Source organism: Pollicipes pollicipes, unplaced genomic scaffold (assembly GCF_011947565.3).
Source record: "Pollicipes pollicipes isolate AB1234 unplaced genomic scaffold, Ppol_2.1 Scaffold_3099;HRSCAF=3633_pilon_pilon_pilon, whole genome shotgun sequence".
Classification (NCBI taxonomy): Eukaryota; Metazoa; Arthropoda; class Thecostraca; order Pollicipedomorpha; family Pollicipedidae; genus Pollicipes; species Pollicipes pollicipes.
The window spans coordinates 28,762-37,453 of record NW_023596228.1 but is presented as its reverse complement, the minus strand read 5'-3'; positions in this window follow the sequence as shown (position 1 = coordinate 37,453).

Below are 8,692 nucleotides of genomic sequence, written 5' to 3'. Positions count from 1 at the left end.
TATCGATTCCCGTCGCCGGCCAACGTCGTTTCTTCGTAATGAGGGGATCCAACAGGTGTGGCTCGTGGCTGGCTAGGGCCGCGGTGGCCGCGGCGGGTCACCCGAGACGAGCCGCGCGCTTCTGAACGGGAGTCGTCTGTCGCCCGCTCAGTATGGTTTTATCAGCTTGCTGGCCGAGAGACGGTACGGTGCCCAACGACCGACTGTTCTGGGTTGATATTAATGAAGTCATTTTACCCACGCAATTTCCAGCTGGCTCGGTTGTTTGATGACGCATGCCGCTGGATATATGTCAGGTAATGTTACGACGCACGCAAGCAAGCGCCACAATAATACCCGGTTGGCACGCTGCTAAGACCATGTAGTCAACGACATGTGTACGCATGCATGGAAGTTGCGTCGAATTCGCCACATTTGAAAACGCGGTAACCGGTGTTGAATGACTATGTCGCTGAATGGTGTTATTAAATGAAGCAAAAGTGGCTAAGTTGTGCAATGGATGCAATACCATGTAGCGGTCGGCTCTGAAACACGTCACCAGTGACGTGTTAACCCTGCCCCCGGGTCGGAGTGCCGGGGAGGGTGGAGGAGGCAATTAAAAGAAGCTCTCCCGTGCGGTTTTTAACAGGCTCAAACTCTGATGTCTTGCAACTTGGTGACTTAGGACGAGCTTGTGTCCAAAACTCATTCCAAGTTTGATGTATGCTTATTCCGTCTTTGTAGCCGTAGTCCTAATTATACAACGGAAGAAGACCAATGACCTTGGTCAGTCATGGGCGGCACCCGGGGAATGTATGTCTATATTCTTCTATTCGTTTCCGTAAAGCCGGTAATCAGTACGCAATAAACGACATCCTTAAGGAAGGAAGCCTAATTTCATTGAAAGAATAGGCCCCAGCTCATTCATTTTGGCGAATGAGCGATATCAAGATGACGAAAGTGGCCGTAGGAAACAAAAGCACGATGATAATATCTCAGTTTTATCGCACGTGTTGGCAGGTGTTCACAGGTCGTGTATATTCACTATCTTGGACACTATCTGCAAGGTGCCATCGGTTAATGTTGCTGTTATCCCGGGTTTTATAATTTCTTGAAGCGTAGAAACTGCGTAAGTTGTGTCAAACTCATTCCAGGCTTGCTGTACGCTTATTCCATCTTTGTAGCTGTAGTCCTAATTATTCGCCCAAAGTCCAGTGACCGGTCAGTCACTAGAAGCACCATGGGAAGACATGTTCTAAGAACTTCTGTTCGTTTCCTCGTGAGCCGGGTAGTCAGTGCGCTTAGAAAACCGTCTTATCGGAGTGTAGAAACTTTGTGTAGAAGGAAATGGCGTGGGTCAAACGATATGTGCAAGCTTATTGTGCACATTTTCCAGTATTTTGCATTCGATTCTCAGCACCACTTTGGAGTTTTGATCAGAGAAACAAATCTCGCGTTTAGGATATCCCGCGTGCAATTTGTTTCCTGTCAGCGTCACCCTGGAAGAATCTCGTGATTTCGTAAGTGATAGTTTAATTTGCAACCAGTTCCCGAACGATCTGTCAGTGGTTCGTGCAGATCTGGTGCGGGGGGAGGGAGGGGGGAGTGGAAGGGAGTCTGAACTACACGTGCCCGCATTCTTGCCCGGCTGGTCGCACGGAACCTGGAATGAAAAGTGTGGCTGGGATACTTTGCCCGTGTGGCTGCCTTGTTGAAGCAACTTCTTTCTTGAACCTATGCCGTGTTTCAGCGTGATCCCCTTGCCCACTGGGGGGGCAAACACCCCTAACTGAGCGGCCTTTATGGCCTGAGTCGTTGAAGTTGTCAACGCGCGTGGGCTGTTAGCCATGCAGCCACGACCCGGGGCATTGAACTATGCGCACAGCGGCTGGTCAGTCTCAACTAGTGTATTGACATTGAGCCACACGCGGCAGATCCTTGAGGCTTTGCTGCTTCTTACGAGGGTTTTTGAAGAGCGTCGTTTGCTTTGAGCGGATGCGCATTGGCGTAGTCAGCTGGCGGCCTAGATCATATGTGAGCTGAATAATCAGTGAGGCTCCACAGGCGGCGATGAGACGGACATTGCTGCCCCGAAGTTTCCGACTGGTCTTTGACAACTGTTGTTTGTCCTCAATTGCGGTTGTTCTGTGACAGTAACTAAGGAAATCATTAATTCACTTGCAATAGCCCTCAAAGTAGGGTGTCTGCGCATTTTTCAGCAGCCACAGATGGGGTTCAATCGAAACACTACCATCATCGCCCAATGATTTTTCACTCTTCGTCAACATGTTTTGCCGAACGAGTTCAGGTTCAATGGCGCGAGTCACATGACAGTAATGTACCAATTTTCGGCCCATTTGACATCGATCGTATTGATGTCGTTCGATGTACCCACTCCTGGCTCGTGGTGGCCTTTTTTGCTGTGGCTCGCTCAGCGTCGAAATTACTGTGCCGTGCAAAAGCCTTTATTTGAGAAACCCGTTGGCAAAGCTACTGTGTTCGAACCAACAAGACGTAATTATTGAGGGTAGTTTGGGGAGAGCAAGCTCCAACGGAAGGCTTCCTGACATTGTACCCGCGCATTCGATCGTTTGGCTGAACTGCTTTTTCATTGTTTGAGGAGCAGCTCGCTATTGCCCTGTCGCCATATGAATTTAAGACTTTTTTGTACTCTTTGTGCCTATGCTCCGTGCTCGCCAAAGAGGCGCACAGCCTTGCTGTTGATGTCATCGGGACGACGGCGGAATTTCGGGACGCTTTTGACGATAGCTTACGCCCGTCGTGCTATGCTACATAATCAATACTATTCTACACCTTGAAGCGCATCAGGCAAACCCCGTAGTAACTTAAGTCCTGACCTCATAAGCAGACGGTTCCGGGCCGGCGAGCTTCGCCACGTCTTAACTAGCCACCATCAGCTAGCAATCGGCGCAAAACTGCATGCGCCGCGTGCAGCGGGCGTGTGCATTACCGGCCGACATCGTCTCTGGGGAGGCCGTCCCACGGCGACCCATCGCGGCCGCCCGATAACGCGCGGCCCGCGGCCGGCGTGACACCAATCGATGCCCGGCGGCCAGCGGCGCGCGCGAGGAGTGTGAGGACGGGTCGGCCAGCGGCGAACGTCGCCGCCGGCCAGGGTCGATGGGCAAACACGGCTGGACGCCCTGTCGGCGGGCGTCTGCGCTCCTCTGGAGAGCACGGCCGCCTGCCGGGGTCGATGGGTAAACACGGCTGGACACCCTGCCGGTGGGCGTCTGCGCTCCTCTGGAGAGCACGGCCGCCTGCCGGGGTCGATGGGTAAACACGGCTGGACACCCTGCCGGTGGGCGTCTGCGCTCCTCTGGAGAGCACCACCGCCTGCCGGGGTCGATGGGTAAACACGGCTGGACGCCCTGTCGGCGGGCGTCTGCGCTCCTCTGGAGAGCACCGCCGCCTGCCGGGGTCGATGGGTAAACACGGCTGGATACCCTGCCGGCGGGCGTCTGCGCTCCTCTGGAGAGCACCACCGCCTGCCGGGGTCGATGGGTAAACACGGCTGGATACCCTGCCGGCGGGCGTCTGCGCTCCTCTGGAGAGCACCACCGCCTGCCGGGGGTCGATGGGTAAACACGGCTGGACGCCCTGCCGGCGGGCGTCCGCGCTCCTCTGGAGAGCACCGGCCGCGGATGCTCCCGGCGTGGTTCGGGTCGGGCAGCGGGGTGCGGCGGCCGCCCGCCACGAGCGCGTGATGGGACTGGGAGACGCCCCGCCGCTTGTCCGGGCCGAGCTTGGCTGGCTGCGCCTGTGTGCCGCTCGCTGAACGCGCTCAGCTGACCGCCGTCCGTCGCTCCCGCAGGACAAGGGCATCGAGATCTGGGCGCGGCCCATCACGCCCGTGGTGGGCGACTTCTACTCGTACGCCATCGTGTTCTTCAACCGGCGCGTGGACGGCACGCCCAGCCAGGTGTCCGTCACCATCCAGGAGCTGGGCATGCTGAACCCGGCCGGCTACAAGACGGAGGTCAGTGCTGACGCGCCAGGGCGACCGCTGCCGCCCACCACGCGGCGGTGCTGGGCGGTGGTAGCCTCGGCAGTTGACTGTGCTGACACATGTCGATCGCTGGCCCCGTATTCTCCTTGAGTGGTTCCAGTATTCACTAACGACACAGTTGGCGTAGAACGTAAACACGGTTTCATTTAAGGACGTAACTATTCCAGGAGAACTAAAGGACAAACAGCATAATAGAGCATAGCTGGCGTTGCAAAGGGCGTTAGTCAACTGTTAGTCTGGGACGACGCACGCACGGCCCTGTTGAAGGAAAGCTGAAGCACAGGCACAGAGCGGCAGAAGATATACAGTGTCACGACCATGCCACAGTGCACAACAGTTCATGCAAGTGATCGGCGCACAAATCGGCGCAGTGGCGCGGAGCGGGTGGCGGGTCCCACGGCAGCAGTAGACGGAGCCCCCGAACGGGGGCGGGTCCCACGGCAGCAGCGGCGCCGGGCAGCCCGGCTGATGCCTTCGGAACCTCCGGACAAGGGTGGGTTCCACGCCGGCAAAAGACGAAGCCTCCGGACGGGAGCGGGGCCCCACGGCAGCAGCGGCGCCGGGCAGCCCGGCTGACGCCTCCGGAGCCTCCGGGCGGGGGCGGAACGCCTCTCGAACCGACGGCAGCGACATCAGCTGACCGTGGCGATGACGGTCAGCAGCTGTCCAGGCCGGCGCCTCTCAGGCAGCAGCTGTCCAGGCCGGCGGTTCTCAGGCAGCTCGCGTGTGAGCCCCACAGGGCTCTCAACACTCCAGCGCTGGCAAGACGAGTTGCATCGTTTCCACTTGTTAACTAAAGACGGAGCAACATGTATGGCCAGTCTTTGCATTCTGTCTGGTGATAAATGCGAGGATAAATGTAGCGTTTTACTCACAATAGCTTGAACAAGTGCACACAAAAACGCGATATATCTGGCCATAAGTCTTCATCAGACATATACAGATGAAGCAAATATTTCCCCTCCATTCCTCACATCCACCTTTGTGCTTGCATGCTACTGCGGGTGCAAGGAAACTTTCGCGTTTAAATGCTTTTGGGAATTTCTTATCAGCTTGCTCCACTGCTCCGCATCGGAATTCAGGAGGGAAGCTAGAAGCATCGCCTGAGCTCGTGACAACGTCACACTGCACATCCGCACGAGTTCATTACCTTTTTGACACATTTAGAACGAAGCTAATGTTCTTCACTAAGCAGCATCATTCCTCGCCAGGACGTTGGCGGCTTATGCCAATGCCCCTGAACTGTGACTGCACGTATTACTTTTTTGTCAATGTTCCACGCTGTCGCTGCCATTTGCACGGGCGATTAGTCTGCATAATGCAGCGCCGGACGACGCCGAGGTGTCCCTCTCACAATGGACGGCGTGACACGCAGGCGGGCCACCTCTGTCACGGCGTGTTAACGGACGTAACCGTGTCCGCGCACCGCCCGCCGGCCGTGCGGTACCCGGCCTGCGCGCCGGCGGATTCCGTGTCAGCCTGCGCTCCGTCGCTGGGCGCGCCTGACCGGTGTCCGGCCGTGGTCGGACCACCAGGCGCCGGTGGCGGCGCCGGTCACGGGTCTGGGGCCTGTGGACGCGGCCCGTGGGCTGGGCGTGCGGCACGCGGGACCTGGCGACGCTCTGAAGGAACCTGGCGACGCTCTGAAAGGACCTGGTGACCCTTTGAAGGATGCGCCTGACTTTGTTTGGTGGGGCGCTGCGCTTGATTATCGGAGGTTTTTCCTCAGGGGCGGGCTAGAAGACATCGAATATCTGATGACTGTCTCTTAAGTTCTAAAGTAAAGTTCTGAGGTCTCTAAAGCTGGGTTTCCCTTGACACTGGGCGGTGTCTTCCGTCGTGTTCATGTTTGTTGATGCTACCATTGTACGGCACTCATGGTTTGAAGTTCTTTCTCTCATGGTTTCTCCCACTTACTGCCGCCCTTTTGTGTGCCGTCGGACGTATTCCTTGGTGGCGACTTTCCTACCACCGCCAACCAGTCACTTGCCAATATGATATGATGTCGATTCCCCCATCAATACTGTTTGTGTGTGAAAGGGGAAGCGACAGCTCTTTTTTCTGCCCCTGGTATTGGTTTTAACAAATAAGTAATGCGTCCCGTATACACTGCATTACACATGAATGTCCGTTTGCACCGTTGTTGGCTCAGCTCCTCACGATCCTTTGTGGGGGCGCTGTTACTGCTCTATACACAACACAGGTATTCAATTGTCAGCGTATAGTGGTACACAGTTCCTTTGTCCGGTGTTTGCCCTTGAGCCGGTGTTTGCAGAGCGGCCTCCGAGGCGCTGCGCCGCCGGGCGGGCCCTGGTGGGTGCCCGGCGGTGCCCGCCGAAGCTGGTCATACCGATCGCACGCACACTCGGGCACGTCCTCAGGGCGCGCTGCGGTGACGAGTCTGCGTCTCCACTTGTGTGGCATCACTCGTGCAGACACTGTTTCGCCACGTGTCCTTTAGGGGCGGGGGACGGGGGGTGCAGCGAATGGGGCGTCCGTTCGTTAACGCGGCCGTCAGCCCGATACACATCACACCCGTCCGCTGCGATTTTCATCAGTGTCCCGCTAGCGTTCGGCGCGTGACTTCATGGCTCCTGACCCCGTGGATGTAAAAGCTCTCGGTCCTGTTGATGCCGAAGCTGCCAAGCCGGTGGATATCCAGGGCTCAACAGCCTGGCCTGGCCTGTGACCGCGCAGGCCGTCCATGAACAGGCGGCGCATGATTGGGCTCCGGGGCCGGTCGTCACGACGCAAACCCTCATCGCCCGGCAGTTGACTGCCGGCTTTATTACCGCCGCACCGGCTCATTATGGATCGCTTCCCATGAATATGAGACAAACGTTCGAAAGCGAGCGGTCGCGCTCCGGGGTCTTGCATCGGCAGCTAAACAACCCCCGTCCGACGTCCGACGAGCTGTGCGGACCGTCGGGCGTAACGCCTCCCGGGGACCAGCGGAAAGAAGCGCCCGCCGCCGCCTGGGCGTGGCGCAGCGGCGAGCCGAGACCCAGACCGCCGGCCGCGCGCTCTCTCCGTCCCTCGCCTAGTAAACAGGCCACGTCATGGGCGCACCGTCAGACCGCCGGCCGCGTGCTCTCTCCGTCCCTCGCGTGCTGTGACCGGCTGGCGGACTGAGGCCGGGCCGCTCGTGTGCATGTCGTCCGACGCGGTGGCCGCGGAATGGCCGACCGGCGGCGCATTATGGGGCCATTGGTGGCCGATTGGTCCGCTGGCGACCCGTACGGCGCGGCCCGGCCGATCACCAGCGGCGTGATGAAGCGCCGAGCGGCAGCCACGCTCGCCCTCGGTGCCCCGGAGTGCCCCCGGCGCCCGTACGGCGCGGCCCGGCCGAACACCAGCGGCGTGATGAAGGCCGAACGGCAGCCACGCTCGCCCGCGGTGCCTCGGAGTGCCCCCGGTGCTCGCGGCGCGACGCTCGAGCCGTCGGGAGTGACCCCCCTGGCCGGTGGGTGCGGCGGCGCCGTCGGCCGTCGCTGAAGCGGCAGCGCTGTCGCAGCTTACAGCCCGCCGCGTCGGCTCCGGTGGGAGGCGCGTGGCGGGGTGGGAAGAAAGCGGCTCTGAAACGAGCTGCGCGAGGCGAACAGGCGGTATTAAACGGCCACCGATGAGAAGCTAGCTTTTTCGGTTATTTGGAGCTCCGAGCGCAAATAACTAACACAGTCGATGTGCCCCTCAAGCCCAATAACTAAAGAGCTCCGAGCGCTTCCGCGCCTCCTCGTGTTTACCTCGCGTTGACTCATTGGAGCTGGGCTCTTGCCCAGCAGTTGACCAGTTGTCGCGGCGTCTGGCTGCCAGCAGAGCCTGTCGCCCCCCACCGCCCTGTTTTGTGGCATCGCTCAGTGTCGCTGGCGCAGGAGCGGCCATGTTTAGTTGGCCTGGGCTCGCACTCTTGAACAAAGTTGTGACACGCCCAGCGGCTGTTTGACGCGTAATGTGATGTTTTCAAGATACGTGCATCGGAAAGTGGGGTGCTTTCAGCTCGCATGCGTATGAAAGTTGCCTAATTGTAAACGATATCGCCTAAGTGCGGCATTGACCCGGCTGCCGATAGCCGGCAGCTGACGGACGACGAACTAATGGCATGCCGCCTGAAAACTGAAATTGCCCCGCAAGCGGGAGGCCTTTGACTGATGAGTCGCCGCGGTGACCGACGTCGTTCGATAATTGCGACGTTTTGCGAAAATGACCAGTAAATGCCGAAGGCTGTTGCGTGACTCCCGCCCGTGTCGCGTGCGCGCTGTTGGTAACGGACCGAGCGGCGCGCCGGCGAGGGTGTAGTGAGAGATGTTTGTCGACACCGGCGGCACTGCATGGAGATAGGAACGGGGCCGCAATAGCCAGACGGTGACGAATTGAAGGATGATATGCTGTCCTAGTTATACAAATTTTTAAGTTGGGTGTACTGATGTTTGTGTTGGTTTTTTATTGCCTGTTTCTTCTCATAGTTGTCACGCAAGCTTAAACTGCTGGTGAGCTACCAGGTGCGCAGTGTTTACCGTACATGGCAAGGTCGACGTTCTCAGAACCTTGGCAGTGTCCTGAGTCGTGGTCGGATCTTGGGAGGCTTCCATCTGACCTCCGCTCTCGTCCTACGCTCCTGTTGAGGGACTTGAAATGTTCGTGGCGCCGATAGCATCGCGTGTGACGTCCGAGGGGCCGCTGTCC